Consider the following 27,064-nt stretch of genomic DNA (forward strand, 5'->3'; position numbering starts at 1 on the left):
GCACTCAGAGAATTCACAATCTGTAAACAACCAGAGTTAAAACCTAGTTCTGTGGGGCTTTAGATGCCCCTACTCTTTATCTCTGCCCCAGTGGTCCAGTGGTTTAGCATTTCCTATAAGCAATTGTATCTGTACTGCAGGCTGTTAGAACGTTCAAGGACTGACACTCACCATGCGTGTGCTCAGGGCTAGCTCAGTGCCTAGAAACACAGCAATGTCTCTGCCATGTCTATAGGCCTAGAGTTAACAAACGAAGGGTCCCCACAACTCAATGGGGAATGGGTTGGATGAAGTAGATCAACTTAACTTGACTGTGAAGATAATTCTGATTTATCTGGGTCCCAGCAGCAAGCCAACTAATCCCTGCGCTAGGCTGAGTGAGCCACTTGGTCCTGGGCCAATTCCCTGTCACACTCTATCCCAGCACCATATGTCCATAATAGGTACTTAATACTTCATAATATTCAAAGTTCTAATATTATTTCAAGTTCAGCATGCTTTCTATCACCTCATACATTCATTCAGGTAAGTATACAAACAAAAAATATTTCATTGATATATTCAGTCTAGAACTCTTTGGTAGCATGAAACAACCCCATTTTTTGCCTAAGAAAACAAATTAATCGATTGTCTCACATAGCTAAATCATGAGAAGGGCATACCACAGCTGGTCTGAGGGAAGACTGAGCCCAGAGGCTCTGGCACCCCCAGGATAGTCTGTCTCTTCAAGGGAGGCACTGGTGGCTCCAGGCTCGCACCCTCAGAGGGCCACAACCAGGAAGGAGAACGTGGGTGTGAATCTCTGGAGCTACGCTTTGAGGAATCTGAAAGGAGTTGCGACGTTCTAACTTGGACCGTGTGCCAATCTCTTCGACCCATCACTGGGGCCAGGGAAGCAGTCATGTGAGAAGATGGCCATCCCCATTTAGACCACAAAGCAATCCTCCTTAGTAAAGTTGACAATCAGCTTCATTGAGCACATTTTCATCATCCACATTTTTTAAACAGTATTCTTACAGATTGTTCTGCCATCCAAATATACTAGTACAATAGCTTGGAAAACAGCGTTTAGAAAACAAAAAGACAAATTAAAGCAACTAGAACAGTACAGGTTCTATATGGCTCTGATTTTACAGTTTTCTTGCTTGCTTCATCAAAGTCAGAAATCTGTTCCTTCTGCTGGCTCCATTGCTTGGGATTTAAAGAAATACCTTTCCTTCCAGGTGTCAATGCACCTTCTGGATTCATCCGGTATTCTCTAATATCAATGAGGACTTTTCCTTTAAAGTCCCGAACGCTGACGTACCTCGTTTCCCCAGCCTGAAGCATGTTATCGTTTCTGCTGTTGGCAGGGCCTTGACGTTGTACCAGTCTTTTGCTTCTTTACAGGTTTTTCTGAACTAACTTGTTTTCCTCTTTAACTTTTTGTCAACTTCACTGTCAGAAGAGCTTGAAGAAACAAATTTCTTTGATGTAGGTATTGCTTTGCCCCTGCCCCTGAGCAGCCCTGTGCTCGCTCGCTCATTGGCTACTGACCCAAATGAGCTTGCTTCTCAAGAAGAGGAGATACAGACAAAACTCTGAAAGTTTTGAACCATAGGGTACAATCCACTTTTTAAAAATATGAAACTTCTATTACCTTAGTGCATCTCAATAAAACCACTTGTTGTGACAGTAGAGATGTGTGAAAGCATTTAACATGCGGTCTGATCAGAGAAAGTACTCGGTACATGTCTGCTAGATTTAAATCAAAATCTTCCTTGAAAGTCAAAATACGCTGTTTGTTTGGGTTGGCCTTTTGTGTTGCATCCCCTCTAAACAGCAACCATTTCCTGCAAATTTGGGCTTGGTCTCCTGGCCGTCAGGGGAATCACGTTTACAGATGTTCCTTACAGAATGGGTTTTGTGCCAGGAGAGGCAGCTAGAAGGCAGCTTGAGGAGCCTGAGTTCTCTGTGAAAATGAACCATGAAACTTAGGCAAATCTTTTTAGTTCTCTGGGCCTCAATTTCTTCATTGGCAAAACTCCCTACCAATGTCTCCCTACCAATATCTCCTTACCAATAAAGCTGCAGGAGGAGGATTGAATTAGACAGCATATGGCTAACAAGCTAGCTCATATCAAGCACTGAAATAATGGAATTTCTTTCCTTTCTGGGAAAGGATTACATCGCGCCAGACCTCAGGGCAGCAATACCCAAAGAGAGTCTAGAACACCCGCTGAGACATCTGGCGTGAAATGGTTAAAGCAACAAATGACTCAAAAAGAGAAAGGTGGGATGCAGGTCTTCATTGCCCTTTTCTTAGACAAGCCGAGCTAGCTTCTCTCTGCTCCTATCAAGTTGCAAAATTGTTATTTTCAAATATATCGAATTGTGCCTACTGAGAAAAACAAATCATTTTTTAAAATTTGGGTTTGTATGTGTACATGTGATATGATGCCGGTGAAGGTATTCAGCTACTAAGCTTGGAAAGCGTGTGCTTTTAAAAAGCATTCTGGACACATTGCTGACTGTTACATATGTCCATTTGTTCATTCATTTATACTTTACCACTTGTTCTAGAAACAAGTTTTTTAAGGTTTCACCGCTGGTAGTTGAGTTTCTTCCTTTCCCAACACTGGTATTAACCTCTTTAACCTTTCTTCATCGATGGTTCCAAAATAGTTTACTATTGTCCATTATAGTGTAGCTCATGCTTAATGCCTGCTCTGATTATGAGAACCCCTTCTGGCCCACAGAAACCCAGATGTAGCACCAATATTCATAGCACATGGCCTTTGGAAAATACCTGGCCTGGAACTCTAAGCCAACATGGGAATCGTTTGATGTAACTCAATCTCTCGGAAACAATGTCTAATATAATTGCCTTAACATTATAATAGTGATTAGTTAATTGCGATAGAAATAATGTTTGTTGATAAGTGTAAATGAGAATCCCATGCTGATTTTACAGAAGAGATTAGGTTATTCTTTCCATGTTAATGGCCTTTCAGGACGCTAGGTCAATTGTTGGTGAAATACAGGGCTGCTGCCCAGTAATTTGACACTCAGGCTTAATGAGTTTCTTGGGGGAAATTATTACAAGATAGCATAAACCTAAGCAGCAACCCTCATTTTTAAAAAACATATATCATATGTAATTTATTTTCTTGGGCCATCCATTTCCTATAATTGTATCTCATCTCTGAGGTACACATTCTCTAGAACAAACAGAATATTCATCACCATTATATATGTGAAAACACTTACACACTGGAGCAGGCCCAGCATGGGTCTCCAAAAGATACTAGGAACATATCACGATGTTAAGTATTTTTAATTTTTTGAGGAACCTGCATACACTTTTCCATCATGACTGAACCAAATTACATTCCTGCTAATAGTGCATAAGAGTTCCCTTTTCTCCACATTCTCACCAACACTTGTTATCCCTTATTTTCTTTTATTTTTTAATTTTATTTTTCAATTACAGTTTACATTTAATACTACTCTGTGTTAGTTTTAGGTGTACAGCACAGTGGTCGGACAATTATATACTTTACAAAGTCATCCCCCCAATTTTTCAAGTACCCACCTGGCACCATACATTATTATTACAATATTATTGACAATATTTACTATGCTGTATTTTCCTACATCCCCATGACTATTTTATAACTATCAATTTGTACTTCTTAATTATGTTTAAGTCTAATTCATTTTGAATTAATTTTCGTGGTGTTAAACAAAGGTCCAATTTTATTTTACCGCATGTGATGATCCACTTTTCCCAACACTGTTTATTGAAGAAACTATTCCTTATCCATTAAATATTCTTAGCTCCCTTGTCAAATATCAGTTGACCATATATGCAGGAATTTATTTCTGGGTTCTCTATTCTGTTCTATTGGTCTATGTATCTATTTTTATACCAGCACAATACTGTTTTAATCACTGGTAGGATTTACAAAGCAATATAATCCTTAAAGGGTCATTTTGTAAGCTTCCCCGCCACAGGAGAACAAAGACTAGGAAGACTTGTCCAAGGTTCCCACCCCAGGAGAAGGAATACCAGGAAAACTTGTCAGACAGGAAATGCCCAACACTAGGAAGCAAACCCTATAAGGAATCTAAAACTGCTCAGAAGCACCTGATCCCACATTCACATTCTAAACCCACCAACCAAGCCCCTAAAACCCACGGACAAACGTTTCTTGTCAGTGTCTGCGTATATATGGATGAGAGTCCAGCTTCTAGGTGCTGCCATCATCGACCCAATCAAAACCCCTTGGCTAGGTGCTGTGTAGCTCTTCCCTTTGGATGCCCCCCACCCCTGCCCATCCCCTTTTTCTTAAATAAATTCAATTTTCTGTAATCACCTAAGGTGGCTATTTAGCCTGCCCTCATACCACCGACTTTAACCTTTCAATCACTGTAGCTTTGTAGTATACAGGGTGGGGGCAAAAGTTGTTCATATGGGACATAATGCAATTCTTAAAAGTAATAGAAGAATAAACTGTGTTTTGCATATTCACAACTGTAAACCTACTTTTGCCCCTCCCTGTAGTTTGCAATCAGGAAGTGTGATACCCTGTCTTTCTCAATATGACCTTGGCTGTTCACGGTCTTTTGTAGTTCCATACACATTTTAGGATTGTTTTCTCTATTTATGTGAAAAATACCACTGGAATTTGGGTAGGGATTGTTTTAAACCTATAGATAGCTTTGGATAGTATGGACATGTTAACAACATAAGTAGTTTCGATCCATGAACATAGGATATATTTCCACTTGTTTGTGTCTTCTGCAATTTTTTTCACCAAAGTTTTTCATCAATTTCTTTCCATAATTTTCATTCTATATGTTATGCCCAGAATTCAAGATCCCCAAGAAACCACGCCAGGGAGCCAGTCCAATGCAAAAGCAGAGGATCTCTTATACAAGCTCGCTTGGTCCCCCCCTTGCCTCCATTACTGGGTGCAAGAGAGAGCCCCGAATCCCAAGAGAACACAGAATTTATAGGGCTTGGGGTCAGGGGTTGGGGCAGGGTGCAGCTAGGGTCTGGTTACACAAAGACGGGGGGGGGGGGTGGCCAGCATACTTTTGGCCTTGGGCTAGTTTCCCCCGCTTTCCCATTGGCCGAGATAAGGGCAAGCTGAGTAACTTATACACCCTGCGGCTTCCATCAGTCCTGCTCTGTCCTTTCATTCCCCCCTTGTCTTGGAACTCCCGGCTCAATCATGAGACGGACTGCATTTCTATTCCACCATTGCTAGAGGCCCGTACTGGGCATACAGAACTATCAATTGAACTATTCTTATAAGCTTAACAAATGGTCTGGTGGAAGGGAAAGAAATCATTTTAGCTTTCAGGCATTATCTAAGTGTATTACACAGTATTGTGGGGGCTCCTGGTGACAGGAGCAATCGCGAGTCATGTTACCGGCATCAGGCAGGTCAAGCACTCCGTAGCTTGAGCTTGAGCAGGTTGCGTTGATCTCGATCGATCGTTGCTCCATTTGGTGATGAAGTCTTTCTGGATGGGCCCAGGTTGTGAAGCCGTCTACCTTGAGTGCGGTGGGGGTCGTCAGCCCCACAATGTAGGGACCCTTCCAACGTGCCTCTAGGGTCTCCCGGCGGTGCCTTCTGATGTAGACCCAATCTCCTGGTCTGTGCTGATGAGGAGTTGGGGTTGGGCTGGTCTCATAGATGGCGCGGAGGCGTGGCCAAATGTCCTCGTGCGCCCTCTGGAGCCCTCTCAAGGAAAGAGATAAAGAAAAGCCACCCAGTCCTCACCAGTCTCTGAGTCAGATTCCTCCTCTCTTGGAGAACTTCAAAGTCCTGATGGCTTCTAGGTAACCCTGTTTATCAGTTACAGCGCTCTGCTTTCTTGCCTTTCTACCAGTTCCCTTTGTGGCAGAGCAGCAACCAGGCCTCTTTCAAGGGAGTGCGCTAGAAGGGGTACCAGCCCCTCCTTTGCTAGCAGCAACAGGTACCAAACCCTTTCAGTACATTTGACCAGCTTCATTCCTGCCCACCTTTACAGATTCTAAGGCCCATTGTCTTCCTTTAACCAGCAAGCTAAATGACACTGGCCTGTATTATTTAATTCAGCACAGGCAGGGGGAAGGGCCCATGGAATCTCTGCCCTGAGGAACTGTGAGCCCCACCCTTAAATGTCCCAATCAGACTAGAAAAGCCACAAATACCTTTTAAATCTACCCCAGAATTCCAAAATCCCAACCTAGCACAGAATATACTTCCACACTTACATGAACAAATAATTATACCCAAGTAGACATACAAACATCAAATAAACATTTATACTTACATCCTTTCAGTGAACAAATACTTTTACAGTCTTGGGATCTTGAGCAGACAGGAACAGATGGGGAGGGCTCCCTTTCTCACATCCACCATTAGTGACCAGTCCCAGCTCACTGGTATACCATTCATTTAATATTTCTTTTTTTCCTTTTATTATATCAAGGCCATGCTTTTCAGGTAGCTAGAACTCTTAGCCTTAATTCTTAGGTGATTAGCAATACATTTTAAGAGACACAGAAAAAAGAAAAATCTTTCTTGGGTAACCTAGGTAAAACTTAGGAAAACATTTTCAACACTTAAAAACAGTTCTCAACATAATAGGATTTAGTCTTGACCATGGAATCAATTACTCTTAATTTGTTTATGATATTATGTATAACTGTGGTTCTACTGCTATCATACCACTGAAATTATATTAAGACCGTGATTGCTAATTTATTAAGTATTAAATAAATCCGCGAGGCTAGCACACTTTTTGCCCCATCCGCATTTCCGCAGTAAAACTCCGCCTTAAAACTCCACCTCTGAAATTCTATCCTCCCTTAGTAAGCAGACACTCCTTTTGTGATTGGCTAAGTCAGAGGGCGGGGCCTTTGTTGTTCCAAGATGGCGGCCCCCAGGGGTGCAGCACGCCATGTGGCTGACATGGCGGCTGCCAGGTCACACAGCTCAACATTGTGGCTATCCACTGTTCTCTGACAGAGCAAACCAAAACCCCTAAAAGGTAGATGGCCAACATTATATTGTAGACAAACAGAAATCTCATTAGCTGTTTATACCTTTTATAATTATCTTAATATCAATTAAGTTTAAACTGGTTTTTGTATTAAAAATCTTCAGTTGAGGTCACAAAATCAATCCTCTCTTCTCAATCAGATTAATAAGCAAAGGCATTTTCAATTAACAGATTAACTTAGGCATATTTAGATCAACATTTCAATATTATAAATTTCAATGCTTTTAGATGATTTGCACTTAAAAGTTTTAAGTTTCCAGCCAATAAGCCTGGCATAGCTGCTAAAATGGTCACAATTTTCCTGTTAGGGAAGTCAAGAAACAAAACCATAGCTATTCACATGTAAACTTGACTATCAACTTCCTGGTGGTACTTGCCTCAGGGCAGGAAATTTCAAAAGAGCTACTTTAAATCGCCTTGGGAAACCTGTCTGCATTTCTTTCTCAGGTTCATCTTCACCATTTTTAAGACCAAAACAGTCTCGGGTTTTTATTCTGTACACAGCAAAAAGTCAAGTCCAGCTCAAAACTATGCGCACTCGTTTTTAAACTGGCCTTTTCCCTTTACATGTGCACAGAAATCCCGGATGCATTTATAAATTTGTAAATGCTTTTCAATTACAAGAAGGATTTTAATTTTAGAATACTTGGGGAGGGAGTGACCTGTTTCCACAGACCCTCACTCAGGCGGCCGCCCGACCGCCACACAAAGGAGGGGGGAGAGCAGTCCCCCTCCCTCCACATTCATACACTTTCACCAGACATTCATTCAGAGTTTAAACAATCCATTCAATTCCTAACAACTTCCCCATTCCTGAGGGAGCTCTAAAGCCTCCCCCAATCTCCTTGAAATTATTAATCCAGCAAGTCCACAAAATAAAACGGAAACACAAACAACTAAAGGGCCCAAAGAAATACAGCCTTCCAACTCCATGGAAGCAAAAAAAAAACAAAACACAAAACAAACCGAAAGCCAGACGTTGGCTGCACGCCAACCAGCAGGAGCGACCCGCCTTTTCTCAGATTGAGGGGTTCCTACAGACCTTCCGACTCCGCGGAAGCAAAATTTCCCCTCTTCAGATGGAGGATCGGGGCGCCCCCTGACTCCTCCTGCCTGTCTCAGATTAAGGGGGTTCCTACAGACCTTCTGACTCCACAGAAGCAAAGCTATACCCCTTCAGATGGAGGATCGGGGCGTCTCCCAGCTCCTCCCGCCTGTTGATCCCGTGCATCCACTCAGATCATTATTACAGGCATTTACAGGCATTTACAGATTTCAGAAGTGAGCTCACACCGGATAGATACAAAACAAAACACACGACACAAACAAGACCTACCGCGGTCAGTCAGGCCCTCCGGACTGGGGGTCCCCTTGATGGTGTTGGGGATCCCGGCGAGCCCCCAAAATGTTATGCCCAGAATTCAAGATCCCCAAGAAACCACGCCAGGGAGCCAGTCCGATGCAAAAGCAGAGGATCTCTTATACAAGCTCGCTTGGTCCCCCCCTTGCCTCCATTACTGGGTGCAAGAGAGAGCCCCGAATCCCAAGAGAACAAAGAATTTATAGGGCTTGGGGTCAGGGGTTGGGGCAGGGTGCAGCTAGGGTCTGGTTACACAAAGACGGGGGGGTGGCCAGCATACTTTTGGCCTTGGGCTAGTTTCCCCCGCTTTACCATTGGCCGAGATAAGGGCAAGCTGAGTAACTTATACACCCTGCGGCTTCCATCAGTCCTGCTCTGTCCTTTCACTATAGGTCTTTCACTTCCTTGGTTAAATTTATTCCTAAGTATTTTATTGTTTTTAATGCTATTGTAAATGAGGTAGATTTCTTTCTTTCTTTTTCAGATGTTTCATTGTTTAGTCCTGGCCCAGTTCTGAAAGCCATGCCCTATTGTGCCAGACTCCAGGCCACATAATCATGCCTGCTCCCAATCACATCTTTCTTCTTCCTAGCAGATCCATGGGAATCACCTGTAGCACTTTTTGCTTTTCAAAGAAAACTGACTTTTAAAACTCTAAACATCACACTGTTGCTTTTATTTTTATTTTTTCTTACTTTCTTTCCTTCCATAGCAGAATTTTAAGGATTTATCAAAAAGGTAGACAAAAGAAATGGTGAATTTTTAAAAGCTCAAATATCCATGTCCTACAACGGTTCATGAAAATACTTTCACTGTTAAGCCCTAAATGGGGAAAATAAAAATCAATGTACTAAGTTTTCTCATAAACTATTTTTTAAAAGATTAGCTTTTACTAGTATTCAAAGACTCTTTCCTTACTATTTATTTAATATTAAAAGATCTTTCTTTTGTGAAATGGTGATGACAGCAACTGGTAATTTTTTCTTAATGTCCTGTTTTGCCAACTATATGTTTGCCTTGCCCCCATCCCCAACGTCTCACCTCTCCCCATAATTTAACTGCTCTGGAAACTGCTACACTAACATATGCCTTTTTTCTTATTGTTAATAAATTTGCTTATTTTCTCCCTAGATTTTCCTTGTTACTATTTATAAAACCTGATCAAATAGAATAAAATCTCTAAATGCCTTTATAATTGCAACTGTAGCTCGAACAGGCAGGATATTTACAAGCAGGGAGATGTTGACAATACAACTACTCTTTAAAATGTGTTCTCTGATGCCCAGCCAGTGTGGCTCAGTGGTTGAGCATCAGCCTATGAACCAGGAGGTCATGGTTCGATTCCCTATCAGGGCACATGCCCAGGTTGTGGGTTCAATCCCCAGTGTGGGACATGCAGGAGGCAGCCGATCAATGAATGATTCTCTCTCATCATTGATGTTCCTATCTCTCTCTCCCTCTCCCTTCCTCTCTGAAATCAATAAAAATATATGTAAAAAAATGTTCTCTGAAAAGAGTGAAAATGCTGCCTGTTGAGGTATCTCACATCAAACATGATTCTGAATTACACTCAGTCAGCATTATAAAAGCCAAACTGATGCCATCAATGTGTTAGCTCTCTTATAGGAAGTGACTTTCCAATAACAGAAGCATGCACTGAACATAATTGAAACAGAATTATTCTTACACCTTATACAAAGACCTTCAAGAAGAAAGAAAATTTTTAAAATCTAGTTTAATTAGTAAGCTACTTGAAAGAAGAAACTTAGGTGCAGGGCATTCATTACTATAGTGTAATTTTAGAAACAAAAGAGCTTCCATCCCCCAGTTTATCTCCCTGCCAACCTATAACAAAACACAGCTCAGGAAAACTTCGAACTGCAGGACTCCCAGCTTGGCTTGCCTCTATAGAGGTGACTTCCTTCTGACATTACCCAGGGAGCCCAGGTTTCCTGCGCTGGACTTGCATGCAGCCACTCTCCCGGCTCTCCTCCTGCAGCACCCTTCTCCCAGTTGATGGCAATCTCCACCATCAGACTTGTAAAGAATACTTATAGTGCAACTAGAGGCCTGGTGCACGAAAATCATGCACTGGGGGGGGGGGGGCGGTCCCTCAGCCCAGCCTGTGCCCTCTTGCAGTCCTGGAGCCCATGGGAAGCAGGCCTAAGCCATCAGTCAGACGGCCTTAGCACTGCTGCAGAGGTGGGAGAGTCTCCTGCCACCGCTGCTGCGCTCGCCAGCTATGAGCGGCTTCTGGCTAAGTGGTGCTCACCACCAGGGGGCAGCTCCTGCGTTGAGGGTCTGCCCCCTGGTGGTCAGTGTGCATCATAGCAATTGGTCATTCTGCCATTTGGTTGAGTTGCATATTAGCCTTTTATTATATAGGATGAGAAGAAACTCAGTGTTTCTTCTCACTGAGTGAGAAGAATAGATACAAACATGGTAACTGCTCCAAGATTGAATAGTTTGACCCTTGATTCATGTTCCACCTAACACCCCATCCTTTCCCCCAGAGCCAAGCTTTTTCAATCATTTCCAGTCCTCATTCCTAGTGAACTCAGGCTTCCTCTGCCAGGCCCAGCGGAGCCCACCAGAAAAAGCAACCCTGTCATTCAGGTCTCAGCTCCCTTCCCCCCAATCCTACCCAACCCCTGAGTATAGGCTATTTCAACCTGGTTCCCTACCACCAGTGGTATGCTGGAGCTGCTCGGGCTGTCTCGAGAGAGCTGATTGTACAATTTTCAGGAATTTTGCGTACTAGGTATTAAAATAGTTATTATTAAATATTAAAGCATATAAACTTATCATTAAGAAAATTCTATAAAAACAATGGTAGTAAGTAATAAATACTCACCACTATTAATTATGTCACTCCATTTTACTATTTTCTATGTGCTGAAGATTCTTTATGTCTAGTATGTCTGTATGGCTGGAGCATTGTGTGTTACTGGGCATCTCTTCCCAAGGCTGAGTTCAGGGCATCACAAGGGTAGCTTGAAGTCTGTCCTGGGAGTACTTATACCATTGCTACAAATCAAGGTTACTCCCATTGCACCCTCTAAAGCAGTTTTGAAGTACTTACTAGCACACCCTTGTGCAACATGAATGGGAAAACTCAGCTATTCCCTCCCCAGTGCCTGAAGAAAGCCACAGAGCCTTACATCTTGGTCCCAGTATAAATTCAGAGTGATCCGTTTCAGCTGGGCTCACGGCTCTGCTCTGCAAGCTTTTTTTTTTTTTTTTTTTAATATATATTTTATTGATTTTTTTTTTACAGAGAAGAAGGGAGAGCGATAGAGAGTTAGAAACATTGATGAGAGAGACACATCCATCAGCTGCCTCCTGCACACCCCCTACCGGGGATGTGCCCGCAACCAAGGTACATGCCCTTGGCCAGAATTGAATCTGGGACCATTCAGTCCGCAGGCCGACGCTCTATCCACTGACCCAAACCGGTTAGGGCTGCTCTGCAATCTTACTATGTTCCTCTGGTCAGGTTTCCCCTCCATGCCCCAGACCCTTTCTTTTTCTTTCTTTCTTTCTTTTTTTTAAATATATTTTATTGATCTTTTACAGAGAGGAAGGGAGAGGGATAGAGAGTTAGAAACATCGATGAGAGAGAAACATCGATCAGCTGCCTCCTGCACACCTCAAATGGGGATGTGCCCGCAACCAGTACATGCCCTTGGCCGGAATCAAACCTGGGACCTTTCAGTCCACAGGCTGATGCTCTATCCACTGAGCCAAACCAGCTAGGGCTCTTTCTTTTTCTAAAAAAATGTATATATTTTTTATTGATTTCAGAGAGGAAAGGAGAGGGAGAGAGAGATAGAAACATTAATGATGAGAGAGAATCATTGATTGGCTGTCTCCTGCAAGCCCCCTACTGGGGATCAAGCCCACAATCCGGGCATGTGCTCTTGACCGGAATCAAACCTGGGACCTTTCAGTTCGCAGGCCGATGCTCTATCCACTGAGCCAAACCGGTCAGGGCCCTTTCTTTTTCTGACCTTGTCCATTTCCCTCCAACATCTAACCCTCTCCCTCCTCCCTCCTTATGCTCAGAGGACAACTTACGCTCCTACTTCACAGAGAAAACAGAAGCCAGCCAGGAGCGCTCCCTCACCTTCCTGGCTCCAAATCTAAAGTGAACCGTCTGCACCCTGCCTTTTCCTGTTACAACGAAATAAGGTGTCCCTCCTTCTAAGGCTTACCTTTCCACCTGAGCCCTGGTCCCAGCCTCCTCTGCCTCTCTGGAGCTCCCCTCTCCATTATACCCCATCTTCTGACCTTGTATTTTCCCCTCTCTGTTATCTCCACTCCATGCAGTATTTTAACTTCTGCAGTTCTCTCCCAAGCAAACGAACCTTCCCAGTCTCATGTCCTCCTAGATCTCCTTCTCTTTCTCTTCCCTTCCCTTCAGAGCCAGACTTGAAAACATTTGTCCAAATTCCTCTGGTCTGCTTCTTTCTCTCCCTCTCTCTCCTCAACCTGTTGCAAACTCGGTTCCCCCCAAGTCCACTGTAATGCTGTTGCTAAGACCACCAATCGCCTCCAAGTTACTAAGTCAAATGGAAAGGTCTCACTTTACATTTTACTTGATTTCTCTACAACATTTGAACTGGTTTGACCCTTTACAATATTTTGACCGCACCCTTTCGAAATGCCTTCTTCCCTTGGCCTCTAGGAACACCCCCACTGCCTTTCCTCGTACTTCTATGGCCACTATTTCTCAATCTTTGCAGTTTCTTTTCTTCTTTTTGGGAGGGCAAGGGGGGAAAAATCTAGAAAGCCAAATTTCCTTGATAAAGCTGGCACTGATTTTTCTATATTACTCTCCTCTTACTGTGGTTATCAGCAGCAGCAAACCAATCCCAGCCCTTCCACACACAAGCGTGATAGGAGGAGGGGGAAAAATCTAAAATGTGTCTGTATTATGAGTAAGTAGTGGAAGGAAGCAAGGAAGGTAACTAACATTTATTGACATTTATTTTTAAATGTCAGGCATTATGTTAGACATATTTATGTATTTTATTCTATTTAATATCCATAATTATACTGTAAGGTAAATACGATCAACTTCATTTTACAGATGATGAAATTGTCCAAACAGCCGATAACCACCAAGCAAGTGAGTAGCAGAGATGGAATTTAAACCTACTTCTTCTGACTCCTAGGACAGTGCTCTTTCTAGAGATAACATACCCGATTGCTCTTGGTTTATGGAGATTCTGTGGAAAACAAGTAAATATTTGCCGGGAGCCGGTCCATCCTTGCTGTTTCAAGGGACCTGGCATATTTGGCATACGGTTCTTAATATGTTTGCTCACCTTCTTGGCGCTGTGTTTTAACCAAAGTCACCTCTCCGAGAAAGGTTGAATCCCCAGGTAGGGATTTTCCCCTGAAGTTAGGGAGGGAATAAAACCCCTCAACTAAGTGCCAGGCGGGTAATTAATCCCTTTAACTACGAACAATCATGCTTAAACTACATAATCTTTTCTCCCTGGAATGGAGATAAGAAACGCCCTAACCTTTGTAATAGAGATTGATAGGATTGAATCAACTGGTATAAATACAGTTGTAACAAGACAGAAACACACAGAACTCAGAACACAGAACTAAGGACACAGGGCTTGGAAGACAGGACCAAGAGAGACAGAGCCTAGGCACAGAACCTACACAGAACGTTCTCTAGAGACAGAAGAACTTCGCTGGCGAGAGCATGCCGGAGGATCCTGGAGAGGGACTGGCCTCAGAGCCTAGAGACAGAGCCTAGCGGGAGAACATGGCAAGGGATCCTGGACTGAACCTGACTATAGAACATGGCAAGAGAACCTGACTAGAACCTGGTGACTGAACCTGGCTGGAGATCTGAAGCAGAACCTCTCTGGAGATCGAGACCAGAACTTGGCTGGAGATCCTGGCTAGGCTGCTGATCAACTGAACGCTGTCTCCGTGCCCTTCCTTCTTCGCCGACTCCGTCCACACCTTTGGGGACCCCTGGACCTGCTGGGGTTCTACCCCGGCAAATATTCTTTTGCATGTGCTAGCTTTGGGGGAAAATGTCCTACAGTTGTTCAAAAGGAATGGGTTAGTGGCCTGACTTGGTGGCCTCCAGACAAGACTTACCAGCCTGGCAATGAGTCACCAAGGATTTCACAGGCAGGGTATGATTTTCAGTCCTGCAGACAGAGAGCCTATTCTTGCCAGAGCACCCAGAAACCAGTTGTGACCAGGGGACAGACTCATACCACTGGACTCAAGAGACTGGCATGTAAAGCAGACTGCCAATTTATGTAACTATCAAAATTCTCGTATTCACTCACTAATATATTCTGATCCTGTAAAAAATATCTCTATGAGAAGTAAATTTTTAATCAGCAGGTTACTGAGCAAGAAATTGAGCAAGAAATGAGAGCCAGGTGAGTTACACTGATTTCCTTTCTGGCTGGAGCAATTGAATTTCACCTTGCTCACTGAAGGGAGGGCGGGGGAACAAATGCCAGGTACCCTCTACCCTGTTTACCGTAGACTAGAGACCCTTGGCAAGTTCCCACTCTATGAGCCTCCAGGTTGGTCCCCCACCCCCCATTTGCTTGCATGATAGAATAGTTTTGCACCACTCAGATGATATAAATTTGGGCTGAAAAACAGCACAAATGCCAGCTTGTGGCTACAAGTTCCCATACAAGGGCCCTCTTCTCTTGCCCAACTGCTCAGAACCAGGGCAATTTCCCTGTTTACTCCAGCAGTGAGGGTTGGGGGCGTTGCTGCTGGGTCATCCTACCCTGGAGTCTAGCCCCTTGGAGTCCCAACTCTGTCGGGAAGCAGGGGGTTTCCCACTAGACTCCCCCTACCTTGAACGTCCATAGCCAAAACTATGCAAATTGCCCCTCAATTTTTCTTCTTTCAGCAAGCACCCTCAGAATATAAGTAACTTTGGTTCTTAGCAACTCTCAGGATTCCTACCTTCACTTAGATTTCAGGCTGATAATTTCTTACCTAATGGTAAAATGCCTTTAAGGTGCTTTATAAACACACACACACACACACACACACACACACACAGACACACACATTTTATCCATCATTTTAGTTGTTCTTGGCAGGAGGATTGGTTCAAATAACCTGTCATAATATTACTAGTAGTAACATATAACAAGTGCTCAATAAAAGCCCATGAATATCTTGTCTAAATGGATAACTGCTCAAACCTGAGTGCCACAGAGTTGGCACGTGTTCAATAGTTTCTCTGCAAGTGTGCTCTGGCACTGTCTGCATCCTTTGCTAGAAATGCAGGTTCTGGAGCCTGTCCTTGGCCTACTGATTAGAATTTGGGGGATCAAATGAGATCTGCATTTTAATAAGCTCTGCAGGTAATTCTTATGTGCACCGAAGTTTAGAACAATTGGACTAAGGCATAGTTCCAAATTACATCTCACATATTCCCAGAAATGCCTCATTTCTAAAGCCTTCTCACATGCAATATGCATTAGCAAAGCATTCATTTATAGGAGAGAGATTATTTCTCATCACATCTTTTCATGTTATTCATATTTATAATACATATTCAAAACACAGTCTTAGTAGCCTACTTAAATTACCATAAAAAGTGTACAGAACTTTAAAAAATCCTCAGAATGTTTGACAGTATAACCTTCATAAAAATCTAGAAACCGGAAATCCAATTAACAGTTGAATGGGGGAATTTAGACCACCAACTGTAATTTAAATCACAAACCCAGTATTCCTAATCAGCATAAACCCTTTTACAGTGCAACAAAATAAAACAAAACAAAAAATAACAGAAAACAAAAGGCATTTTTTTGATAGATGAAAGCATTATTATAGTCTATAGATTATATTTTTCTATAATAGTGTTTTCCTTTGTTTATTTATACCACAAATGCACCATTAATTTCTTTATATGAGACCTTTCAGAAAATTTTATTCATATAACCTCTGATTCCAGTGGAAGTCTGACTTTGGAAAGAACAATAAAAAAAATGGTAATTTATTATAGCCTAAAAATATCCTTATTAGCACTTACTATTTTTTCTTCGTTTGGAAATTCATATGTGACAAAATAGCATAGAAATATTAATAGAAGGATCTGGGAAGCAGTATACAAGTATTCACTGTAATATTCTTTCAACTTTGTTTTATGTTCCAAAATTTTTATGACCAAATATTTATGATCAAAGGGATCAATAGCCACATGTAGCTAATCCCTGTCTATTGGTCAGCAGCAGTTCTGCCACATGTCCTGCAGCACCACACTGCTTCTCACCCTAGGACATACCCCCCACCCTCCACCCTGTTCACCAGACTAAAGTCTATGCTGCCTTCAAGACTCAGTTCAAAGGTCAGGACTTTTCTGATGCCCCTACCCCAACACAGTCTGGACATGGTCTCTTTCTACTGTATTGCTCCAATAGGTTTTATTTTTTTACTGTTGAAAGTATTACATATACCCCCTTTTGTTCCCCATTGACCTTTTCTAGCCAGACCCCCTCTCTCTACATTTGTTAATGACTCAGTGAATGAAAGCTGCTCTCAAAAGGAGATTAGGCGCCCTAGCTGGTTTGGCTCAGTGGATAGAGCGTTTGCCTGTGGACTGGTTCGATTCCAGGTTCGATTCCAGCCAAGGGCACATGCCTAGGTTGCAGGCTCGATCCCCAGTGGGGGGCGTGCAGGAGGCAGCCGATCAATGATTCTCTCCCATCACTGATGTTTCTTATCTCTCTATCCCTCTCCCTTCCTTTCTAAAATCAATAAATCTACACTAATGAAAGAGAAACATGGTAATTGGCGTATGACCGCTACCCTTTTCATTGGCTAATCAGCAAGATATGCAAATTAACTGTCAGCCAAGATGGCAGCCGGCAGCCAGGAAGCTTGAAACTAACATGAGGCTTGCTTGCTTCAGTGACGGAGGAAACCAATGTTCCCCGCCTGCCGCTGCAGGCCTCTGAGCCTGCAGTTTAAGAAACTCTGTAACAAATACCACCGGACTTCAGCCAGCAGGATTGCAACATTGTAAGCAAAGGCCAGAAACCTACTTTCAGCCGCGGAGGCCTAAGAGCTGGAGCCAAGCCTCAAAACTAAAGCTGGCCCAGAATAAAAAAAAAAAAAGAAAAAAAGGAGCAGTTGGGAGCTTCAGTCACCCCCAGCCTGAAAACAGCCCTCAGCCCCTCACCCAGACTGGCCAGGCACCCCAGTGGGGACCCCCACCCTGATCCAGGACACCCTTCAGGGCAAACAAGCCAGCCCCACCCATGCACCAGGCCTCTACCCTATATAGTAAACGGGTAATATGCCTTCCAGCACCGGGATCAGCGGAGCCACAAGGCCTCCCGGCACCGGGATCAGCATGACAGGGGGCAGCGCCCAAACCCCCTGATCGTCCTGCGGCTCTGTGTGTGACAGGGGGCGGGGCCACAACCTCCCTATCCACCCTGCTCTGTTCGTGACAGGGGAAGGCGCCCGAACCCCCTGATCAGCCCTGCTCTGTGCCTGATAGGGGGGAGCTCCCCAACCCTCCCCGCCCCCACCGGCCCTGCTCTGTGTGTGACGGGTAGAGCCATAACCTCCCCATCGGCCCTGCCCTGAGTGTGAGAGTGGCGGCGCCCCAACCCCCTGATCAGCCCTACTCTGTGGGTGATAGAGGGCAGTGCCCCAACCCCTGATGGGCCCTGCTCTGTGTGACGGGGGCAGCGCCCCAACCCCCTGATTGGCCCTGCTCTGTGCATGACAGGGGGCGGTGACCCAACCCTCCAATCGGCCCTACCCTGAGCGTGACTGAGGGTGGCATCACAACCTGCCAATCTCCCTGCTCTGTGCATGACAGGGGGCGGCGCCCCAACTCCCCAATCGGCCCTGCTCTGAGCCCAATCAGGGGCTGCACCTAGGGATTGGGCCTGTCCTCTGCCACCCGGGAGCAGGCCTAAGCCAGCAGATCGTTATCTCCCGAGGGGTCCCAGACTGTGAGAGGGCACAGGCTGGGCTGAGGGACCCCCTTCCCCACAGAGTGCACAAATTTTTGTGCACCGGGCCTCTAGTATATATATATATATATACCGAAAATTTGTGCACCGGGCCTCTAGTATATATATATATATATATATATATATATATATATATATATATATATATATATATATATATATATATATATATATATATATATATATCCTATATAATAAAAGGGTGATATGCAAATTGACCCTAACAGCAGAACGACTGGGAATGACTGGTCACTATGACACACACTGACCACCAGGGGGCAGACGCTCAATGCAGGAGCTGCCCCCTGGTGGTCAGTGTGCTCCCACAGGGGGAGCTCTGCTCAGCCACAAGCCAGGCTGACAGCTGCCAGCACAGTGGTGGTGGTGGGAGCCTCTCCCACCGCATCAGCAGCGCTAAGGATTTCTGACTGCAGCTTAGGCCTGCTCCCCGCTGTCAAGTGGACATCCCTTGAGGGCTCCCGGGCTGCCAGAGGGATGTCTGACTGCCAGCTTAGGCCCAATCCCCCCCAGGGAGCGGGCCTAAGCCAGCAGGTGGTCATCCCCCGAGGGGTTCCAGACTGGGAGAGGGCACAGGCCGGGCTGAGGGACCCCCACCCCCCACCCCAAGTGCACAAATTTTTGTGCACTGGGCCTCTTGTATATATATATATATATATATATATATATATATATATATATATATATGCCAAAAATTTGTGCACTCAGTGGGGAGGGGGGTCCCTCAGCCCGGCCTGTGCCCTCTCGCAGTCTGGGACCCCTCGGGAGATAACGACCTGCTGGATTAGGCCTGCTCCCGGGTGGCAGAGGGCAGGCCCAATCCCTAGGTGCAGCCCCTGGTCGGGCTCAGAGCAGGGCCGATTGGGGAGTTGGGGCGCCGCCCCCTGTCATGCACAGAGCAGGGAGGTTGGGAGGTTGTGATGCCACCCTCAGTCACGCTCAGAGTATGGCCGATTGGGGGGTTGGGTCACCGCCCCCTGTCACACTCAAGGCAGGGTTGATGGGGAAGTTGCGGAGCCACCCCCTGTCACGCACAGAGCAGGGCCCATCAGGGGGTTGGGGCGCAGCCCCCTGTCACGCACAGAGCAGGGCCCATCAGGGGGTTGGGGTGCCGCCACTCTCACACTCAGGGCAGGGCCGATGGGGAGGTTATGGCTCTACCCCGTCACACAGAGCAGGGCCCGTGGTGGGGGGGGGAGGGTTGGGGCACCGCACCCTGTCACACACAGAGCAGGGCCGATCAGGGGGTTGGGGCGCCGCACCCTGTCACACACAGAGCCGCAGGGTTATCAGGGGTTTTGGGCGCTGCCCCCTGTCATGCTGATCCCAGTGCAGGGAGGCATATTACCCTTTTACTATATAGGGTAGAGGCCTGGTGCATGGGTGGGGCCGGCTGGTTTGCCCTGAAGGGTGTCCTGGATCCGGGTGGGGGTCCCCACTGGGGTTCCTGGCCAGCCTGGGTGAGGGGATGATGGCTGTTTGCAGCTGGTCACACACCCTTCAGGGTGGGGGTCCCCACTGGGGTGCCTGGCCAGTCTGGGTGAGGAGCTGAGGGCTGTTTTCAGGCTGTGGGTGACTGAAGCTCCCAACTGCTCCTTTTTTTCTTTTTTTTTCTTTTTTATTCTGGGCCAGCTTTAGCTTTGAGGCTTGGCTCCAGCTCTTAGGCCTCCGCGGCTGAAAGTAGGTTTCTGGCCTTTGCTTACAATGTTGCGATCCTGCTGGCTGAAGCCCGGCAGGTTTCTGGGGTTTTGTTTAGCTTCTATGTTTGTTACATAGTTGCTTGCAGCTCAGAGGCCTGCAGTGGCAGACGGAGAACGCTGGAGTCCTCTGTCACTGAAGCAAGCAAGCCTCATGTTAGTTTCAAGCTGCCTGGCTGCCGGCTGCCATCTTGGCTCGCAGTTAATTTGCATATCACCCTGATTAGCCAATGGGAAGGGTAGCGGTCGTACGCCAATTACCATGTTTCTCTTTTATTAGATAGGATTCTTTTTTTAAAAAAAAAAAAAAAAAAGAAGATTAGGCAAGAAAATGAATGGCAAAGCACATACAACACTAATGGTTCATTTTTTTTCAAAAAAGGTTTGTAAAATAAAGAACATGTTCATTAAATTTCCACAAAACAAAGACTATCTTGTACTAGAGGAAAGGAAACTATATATGGGCACCAATTTTGAGTCAAGCACTATGATGGGCAAGTAAGTTTTAATGCAATGACTTTTATTTTTTATTTATTTTATTATCATTTTAAAACATGTTTTTACTGATTTGAGAGAGAGAGAGGGAGAGATAGAAACTTTAGGCATGTGCTCTGACTGGTAATCGAACCAGTGACCTTTCTGAGCATGGCACAATGTTCAACCAACTGAGCCACACCAGCCAGGCCTGCAATGACTTTTATATGCTTACTAGAGGCCCGGTGCATAAAATTCATGCATGGGTGCAGTCCCTAGACCTAGCTGGCAATTGAAGCATGAGTGTCAGACATGGAAGGGCAGGTCCCAGCTGATCTCTGGGCCCTGGGCAGCACCTGGGCTCCTGGACCCCTGCACGCCCCTCTCTACGTGAGCCACGAGTCCCCACGTGGAGATGTGGTGATGCATGGGCCAGGGTGCAGCGTGGGCCTCTGGGCCGCCCAGCAGTGCCACATGGAAGTCGGGCGGGCAGTGCGCTCTCTCCCAGCTGGCCTTGCAGACCGGCTCCTGCTTGAACCCACGGGGAGCCTGATTGGCCCTTCTGGTCCCAGCGACTGTGGCCCAGCTCACCTGGAAGAAGCTGCACGGGTGTGGGGCAGGCTCCTCACGGGCGCCAGGCACCTGAGTGGGGGGGGGGGGGACGGGAGGGGGGCACAAGCCCTGGCATCCTGGGGGAGGGTAGCAGGGGGAGAGAGAGTAAGCTCAGCAGCCATCCCGCATTCTCACCACACCGCCGTCCCATCACTCCCGCCCCCAAATAGCTGGTGAGAGGTCGCAGCCCATCACTGATGCCCACCATGTTCCACGCCACCCCCTGGTGGTCAGTGCACATCATAGCAAGTGGTTGAACTCGCAGTCTCCAAGTCGAATGACTGCCTGAGGGGACATTTTGCATATTAGGCTTTTATTATATAGAATTATATTAGTTTCCTGTGGCTGCTCCAACGAATTACATACTTGGTGGCCTAAACCAACACATTTATTCTTTTACGGTTTGAAGGTCAGAAGTCCAAAATCAGTTTCACTGAGCCAAACTACATTGCTGGCAGAGCTGGTTCCTTCTGGAGGCTCCAGCAAAGACTCTGCCATCTTTTTTCAGCTTCCAGTGGCTTCCTATCTTCTTTGACTTTTGGGCTCTTCTCATCCTAAAAGCATCACTCCAATCTCTGGTTTCAGAACCACATGGCCTTCTCTTCTGTGTAGTAAAACTTTTCTTCCTTTATCCTGTAAGTCTTAGAAGATATAGTTAGGGTCCACTCTGATAATTCAATATCCTTTCCTCATCTCAATATCCTTAATTTAAGCATGTCTGCAAGTTCCATTCACAGGTTCTAGGCATTACTTATGACTTGAATATCTTTATTCAGCCTACCACACTGATTTTTTAAAAATAAAAATGTAGGCATGGCTACTTCATTCTGAAAGTCTACAACGCTCTGAATTTTTAATATTCTTTTCGATACATGTATTTGCAATATGGACAAGTAGTAATATAAACATTATAAACAATACAAGTATAGACTGGACCAAATGGACATTCATATATTTCAGAATGTTTTGTAGATAGGAATATTGTGAGCCTAGAAATGCAGACAGGATTTTAAGATCAGGGTATATATTAGGCCTTGGCTGCCCTCCCCCCAACCCCAAGCCCCAATCCCCACTCCCCTACTCCCCACCTCTCCCCTCCTCCTCCCCTCCCTCCCCCCTCCGCCCCACCACACACAGAGTACTGCTCTCCCATTAACAGGAGCAGATTCTACAGCCACATTTGGTTTATGAGACTCTACCCACAGTTGATTAGGTGAGAAATAAACACATCAAGCTGGGCCAATCAGATTCTTTCTTCCAAGGAATACAGAATTTTACATTCAGATGTGCTAATGCTAATCTTAGCTGGCACCTAAACTCAGGTAGCAATCCCTCTTCTTATATATCAAAAAGCTGAGAAAAATGGTCTATAGAAAGAGAAGAATGCAACAAAAGTTTATAATCTTCCAACAACTTCCTCATCTTCCTCTCTCTCCCTTTTTCTTTTTTTCTCCCCCCCCTCCCCCCCGCCCCGCATCAGTTATTTTGAGCCTATATCTGTTATTTGCAATGAAAAAAATTCTTTATAGAGACAGGGTAGAACCTTTAGTGATGCTCACTACTCTGCTATTAAAATAGTGGACAATGCTTGTGGATTTATGCTTCAAATGTAGACATTTCAGGTAGATGGAATCTTAGCTTTAATGAAACAAACTAATTCATATTTGAAGTTTTTCATTTTTTTTTAGGGTAAGACTATTTTACAATGAATTTCTATGTAAAATTTCATATTTAAGAGATAATGTAAGGATCCCAAAAGGAAAATTTTTTGTTATTATTTTATCTTCTGACACCATATATTAAAATCTTAACCAATGATCAACAGGTTATAGTATTAAACCAATCCATTTGTCTACAGCTAAGTGGGTTTTTGCTTTCCTTTGCCCTTAAAAAGGAATTTAGATTTGGGACAATTTGAACTTTTATGCTTTTCCTTTATCTAGAAATTATTTCAAAGTTTAGCTTCCAGAGGAAAAGCTTTCTCTAAATTTTATTTAGAGAAACTCTGGTGTTCAAAAAAATCATTTTATAAATGTAAAGGAGAAACAGAAATAAGTTGTTTGAACACCAGAGTTTAATGAAAGATAATGTTTTAAATTGTTTTCTTCTTTGAACACTAATTAAGCACAAAGGACAACTGAATAATCCCTTCAAATATTAAGTTTTATATTTGTAACTTATTATGAAAAAAAATAGTTGTTGATTTGTTTTATTTATTTATTTTTTGATCTGGAAAATAAAGTGGGGTCTCAGGTTTGTCTCATAAAATTTTATATGTTATAAAAAAGTGATAGCAAACAAAACTTGAGATTATAAAATTTCTTTTATTTTTGCTATTTTCTCAAAGGCTTGTATGATACAGGTACCCTTATATATATTTGGTTGAACAATATAAAACTCCTGATTGTCTACTATTTTTGACTTATAAAAATGGCAATTTTATATTGTTCAACCTAAAAGTTTCCTTATTTAATTACATATAATCTTGGACTTTTTGAGAAATACTTTCCATTGTTTTGTTTTATGTATCTTTTTTTGGACATTTTCTATTTGGTGAAATGTTGATGGCCATCAAATGTATTTTTTGTTCATAGCAGTAAAATGAACAACAACTTATTTCTGTTTCTCCTTTACATTTATAAAATGACTTTTTTGAAAATGTAAGCTACATGTGCTTGTGTAGATTATATGCTAAAAGATTACTTTCGTTTTAAAAATCTTTCTTAGAATAGTTCTATTTTAGCTTCCTTCTCTACGCCTGAGTGAGAAACATCTGTTTCTGTTTTCAGTGTTCTTTTGTTACACAACGAAGTCGAGTATCAAAGTTTTCCTCCTCCAACAAGGAAAGAATGTCTTACTTTTGGCTCTTATTTCCTTTTATTTATTTTCACCAGTTTAAGAATTACAAATATTGTACAAAAAGGATGAACTGCTCCCTGAAAAAATCCAAACAGTAGGAAGTACAAAGTCAAAGCCTTTCTCTCATCTGTTCTACTCCCACTTCCCAAGAATAACCCCTGACAATAGTAGGCATGTATCCTTCCAGACCTTTTCCTACGCACAAACATGTGTACATATGATGTATATATGTGGATGTCTGTATCATTAGAAATGGGACCATACTAAACAGATTATTATACAGCCCGATTTTTAACCCATTATCTCACTACATTAAATGTGCAGTGAACATTGTGACACATGTTTCTATTCTTTTTATAGCATAGATTCCAAGAGATGGATTTAACTGAGTTCAACAGTTTGTATACAGGGTGTCCCCCTAAAAAATGTGTAATTTTTGAATAATTATGTATTCCAATGGGTTAAATCTGAAAAGAAAGAAACAGAAATTGAGCTATCAGCTGTTAAAGTGTGTATACATTTTGGGGGAACACCCTGTATTTAAACCTTTCAAAGGTGCTGCTAAGCTGCTCTCCAGAGAAGAAATTGTACCAATCTGCACTGCTTCCAATACTGTATGAGAGAACGATTTTCCTTTTACTCCTGTTTCATTAGAAATGATCAATCTAACATTTTAACTAACCTGACAGGCACAAATGGATATCTCGCTGTAATTTTTCTGTGTTGTTTTTCTAACCACTGGTAGAGTTAGCTTTTTTTTTTTTTAAATACATTTTATTGATTTTTCACAGAGAGGAAGGGAGAGAGATAGAGAGTCAGAAACATCGATGAGAGAGAAACATCGATCAGCCACCTCCTGCACATCTCATGCAACCCAGGTACATGCCCTTGACCGGAATCGAACCTGGGACCTTTCAGATCGCAGGCCGACGCTCTATCCACTGAGCCAAACCGGTTTCGGCGAGTTAGCATTTTTTAAAAAGTGTATTTGTTGATCATTTGTAATTTTCTGTCTATAAATTGCCTGTTTATATTATGTATTAGTTATCTGCTGCTGCGTCACTAATGAGCACAAATGTAATAACTTAACACACACGCATTCATCAACTCATGGTCTCGGTGAGTCAGAGTCTGGGCATGTTTTAGCTGAGTTCTCTCCTTTAAGGTCTCTCACAAGGCTATGCTTTCATCAGGTTTATCTGAGGAAGGATCCACTTCCAAGTTCTTGTGCTAAGTGCAATGGAAAGCCCTTGGGAGGCTTTTGAGGACAGGGACATGATTTGATTGACATGTAAAGGCCTCAACCTACCTGCTCGGTGAAGAATAGACTGTAGGCCAGTGATGGCGAACCTATGACACGCGTGTCAGAGATGACACCCGAATTCATTTTTTTGGTTGATTTTTCTTTGTTAAATGGCATTTAAATATATAAAATAAATATCAAAAATATAAGTCTTTGTTTTACTATGGTTGCAAATATCAAAAAATTTCTATATGTGACACGGCACCAGCGTTAAGTTAGGGTTTTTCAAAATGCTGACACGCCGAGCTCAAAAGGTTCGCCATCACTGTGTAGGACCATAAGCACAGGAGCGGGAAGAGGTGCTAGGCCATTCCAGCAGTGGGAGAAGGTGGAGGTCTGGCTGAGAATAGTAGCTGTGGGGAAGGAGCAAGGCAGACAGACTGGAAAGATATCCAGGGAGTGAAATCAAGGACATTGCTGATAGATCTGCCAGGGGATAAGCTCTATTGAATATTCCTTAGATCTAGTCCTGCTTCTTGATTCCTTGAGTCCTTTCCTAGGAGCTGACTCCAAGGTTTTAGCATTTAAAGGCCTCTCCACAGCCTATAAGGCCCTGCACCACGTGGCCCTGGCCTGTATCTCTCTGGCTTCATCTAGGTCCACAGTTCCCCTCGGAGCTGCTCTCCCACTTCACTGTCATATTTTCTTTCCTTGGAACATGGGAAGTTCCAGGGCCTTTCACTTGGGGCTCCTTTGTCTGGACTGCCCTTCCATACCTCTTCCACAGGGCCAACTCATTCTCATCCTGCAAACCTGCCCTTCTAGCCTTTTTTATCCATCCTACCTAAAGTTGCTTCTCCTGCATCAAAACACTATCATATTGTCCAGCCAGTGTGGCTCAGTGGTTGAGCGTTGACCCATGAACGAAAAGGTTACAGGTTAGATTCCAGGTTTTGGGCTCAATCCTTAGTGGGGTCTATATGCAAGATACTTCTCTCTCATTGATGTTTCTATCTCTCTATCCCTCTCCCTTCCCCTTTCTCTATAAAAAAACAAACAAAAAAACCTACTATCATATCAACCTATTGATTTCCTTCACAGCACTCATCATAATGTGAACTTACCTTAATTATGTATTTGGTTGCTTATTTTATTCTATGGTCCTCCCTCTCCTCTCAACCAGAATAGAAGCTCCATAAAAGGTTGGATTTTTTTTTAATTGATTTCAGAGAGGAGGGGAAAAGGAGAGAAAGATAGAAACATCAATGATGAGAATCATTGATCAGCTGCCTCCTGCACATACCCGACTGGGAATTAAGCCCACAACCCGGACATGTGCCCTTGACCAGAATCGAACTGGGGATGCTTCAGTCCCCAGGCCGACGCTCTATCCACTGAGCCAAACCAGCTAGGGCAAAAGGTTGGACTTTTAATGTCTTGTTCACAGCACCTAGACCAGTGCTAAATAAGTATTGATTGAGTGAATAAAAGAGAAACTGCCAGGGAGAGTCAATGAGGTCTTCACAGAGGAGGTAGCTCCCAGTCAAGATTTGAATAATGAGCTAAAGTCTGCCAGGTTGACATGTTCAGAAAGTGAGTGAACAACATGCATTCATGGAATTGGGGTGTCAGGAGGACGGAAGTGGGGAGGGAGGTTCTGTTGGAAGAGCGAGCTGGATGGGCAGGTTGGGAATGGGGAATGATGACATTTTTATACTATGCTAAGGAGCTTAGATTTTACCCTTTGTGTAAC

The 27,064-nt window shown here is 43.9% G+C and overlaps 1 pseudogene; it reads right to left on the reverse strand.

Moving 5' to 3' along the window:
- Nucleotides 1-1,068: 1,068 nt before the first annotated feature.
- LOC132229729 (activated RNA polymerase II transcriptional coactivator p15-like) overlaps nucleotides 1,069-27,064 on the reverse strand; it is a 49,689-nt pseudogene continuing 23,693 nt past the window's right edge.

The sequence above is a fragment of the Myotis daubentonii genome, chromosome 3 (assembly GCF_963259705.1).
Source record: "Myotis daubentonii chromosome 3, mMyoDau2.1, whole genome shotgun sequence".
NCBI classification, from domain to species: Eukaryota; Metazoa; Chordata; class Mammalia; order Chiroptera; family Vespertilionidae; genus Myotis; species Myotis daubentonii.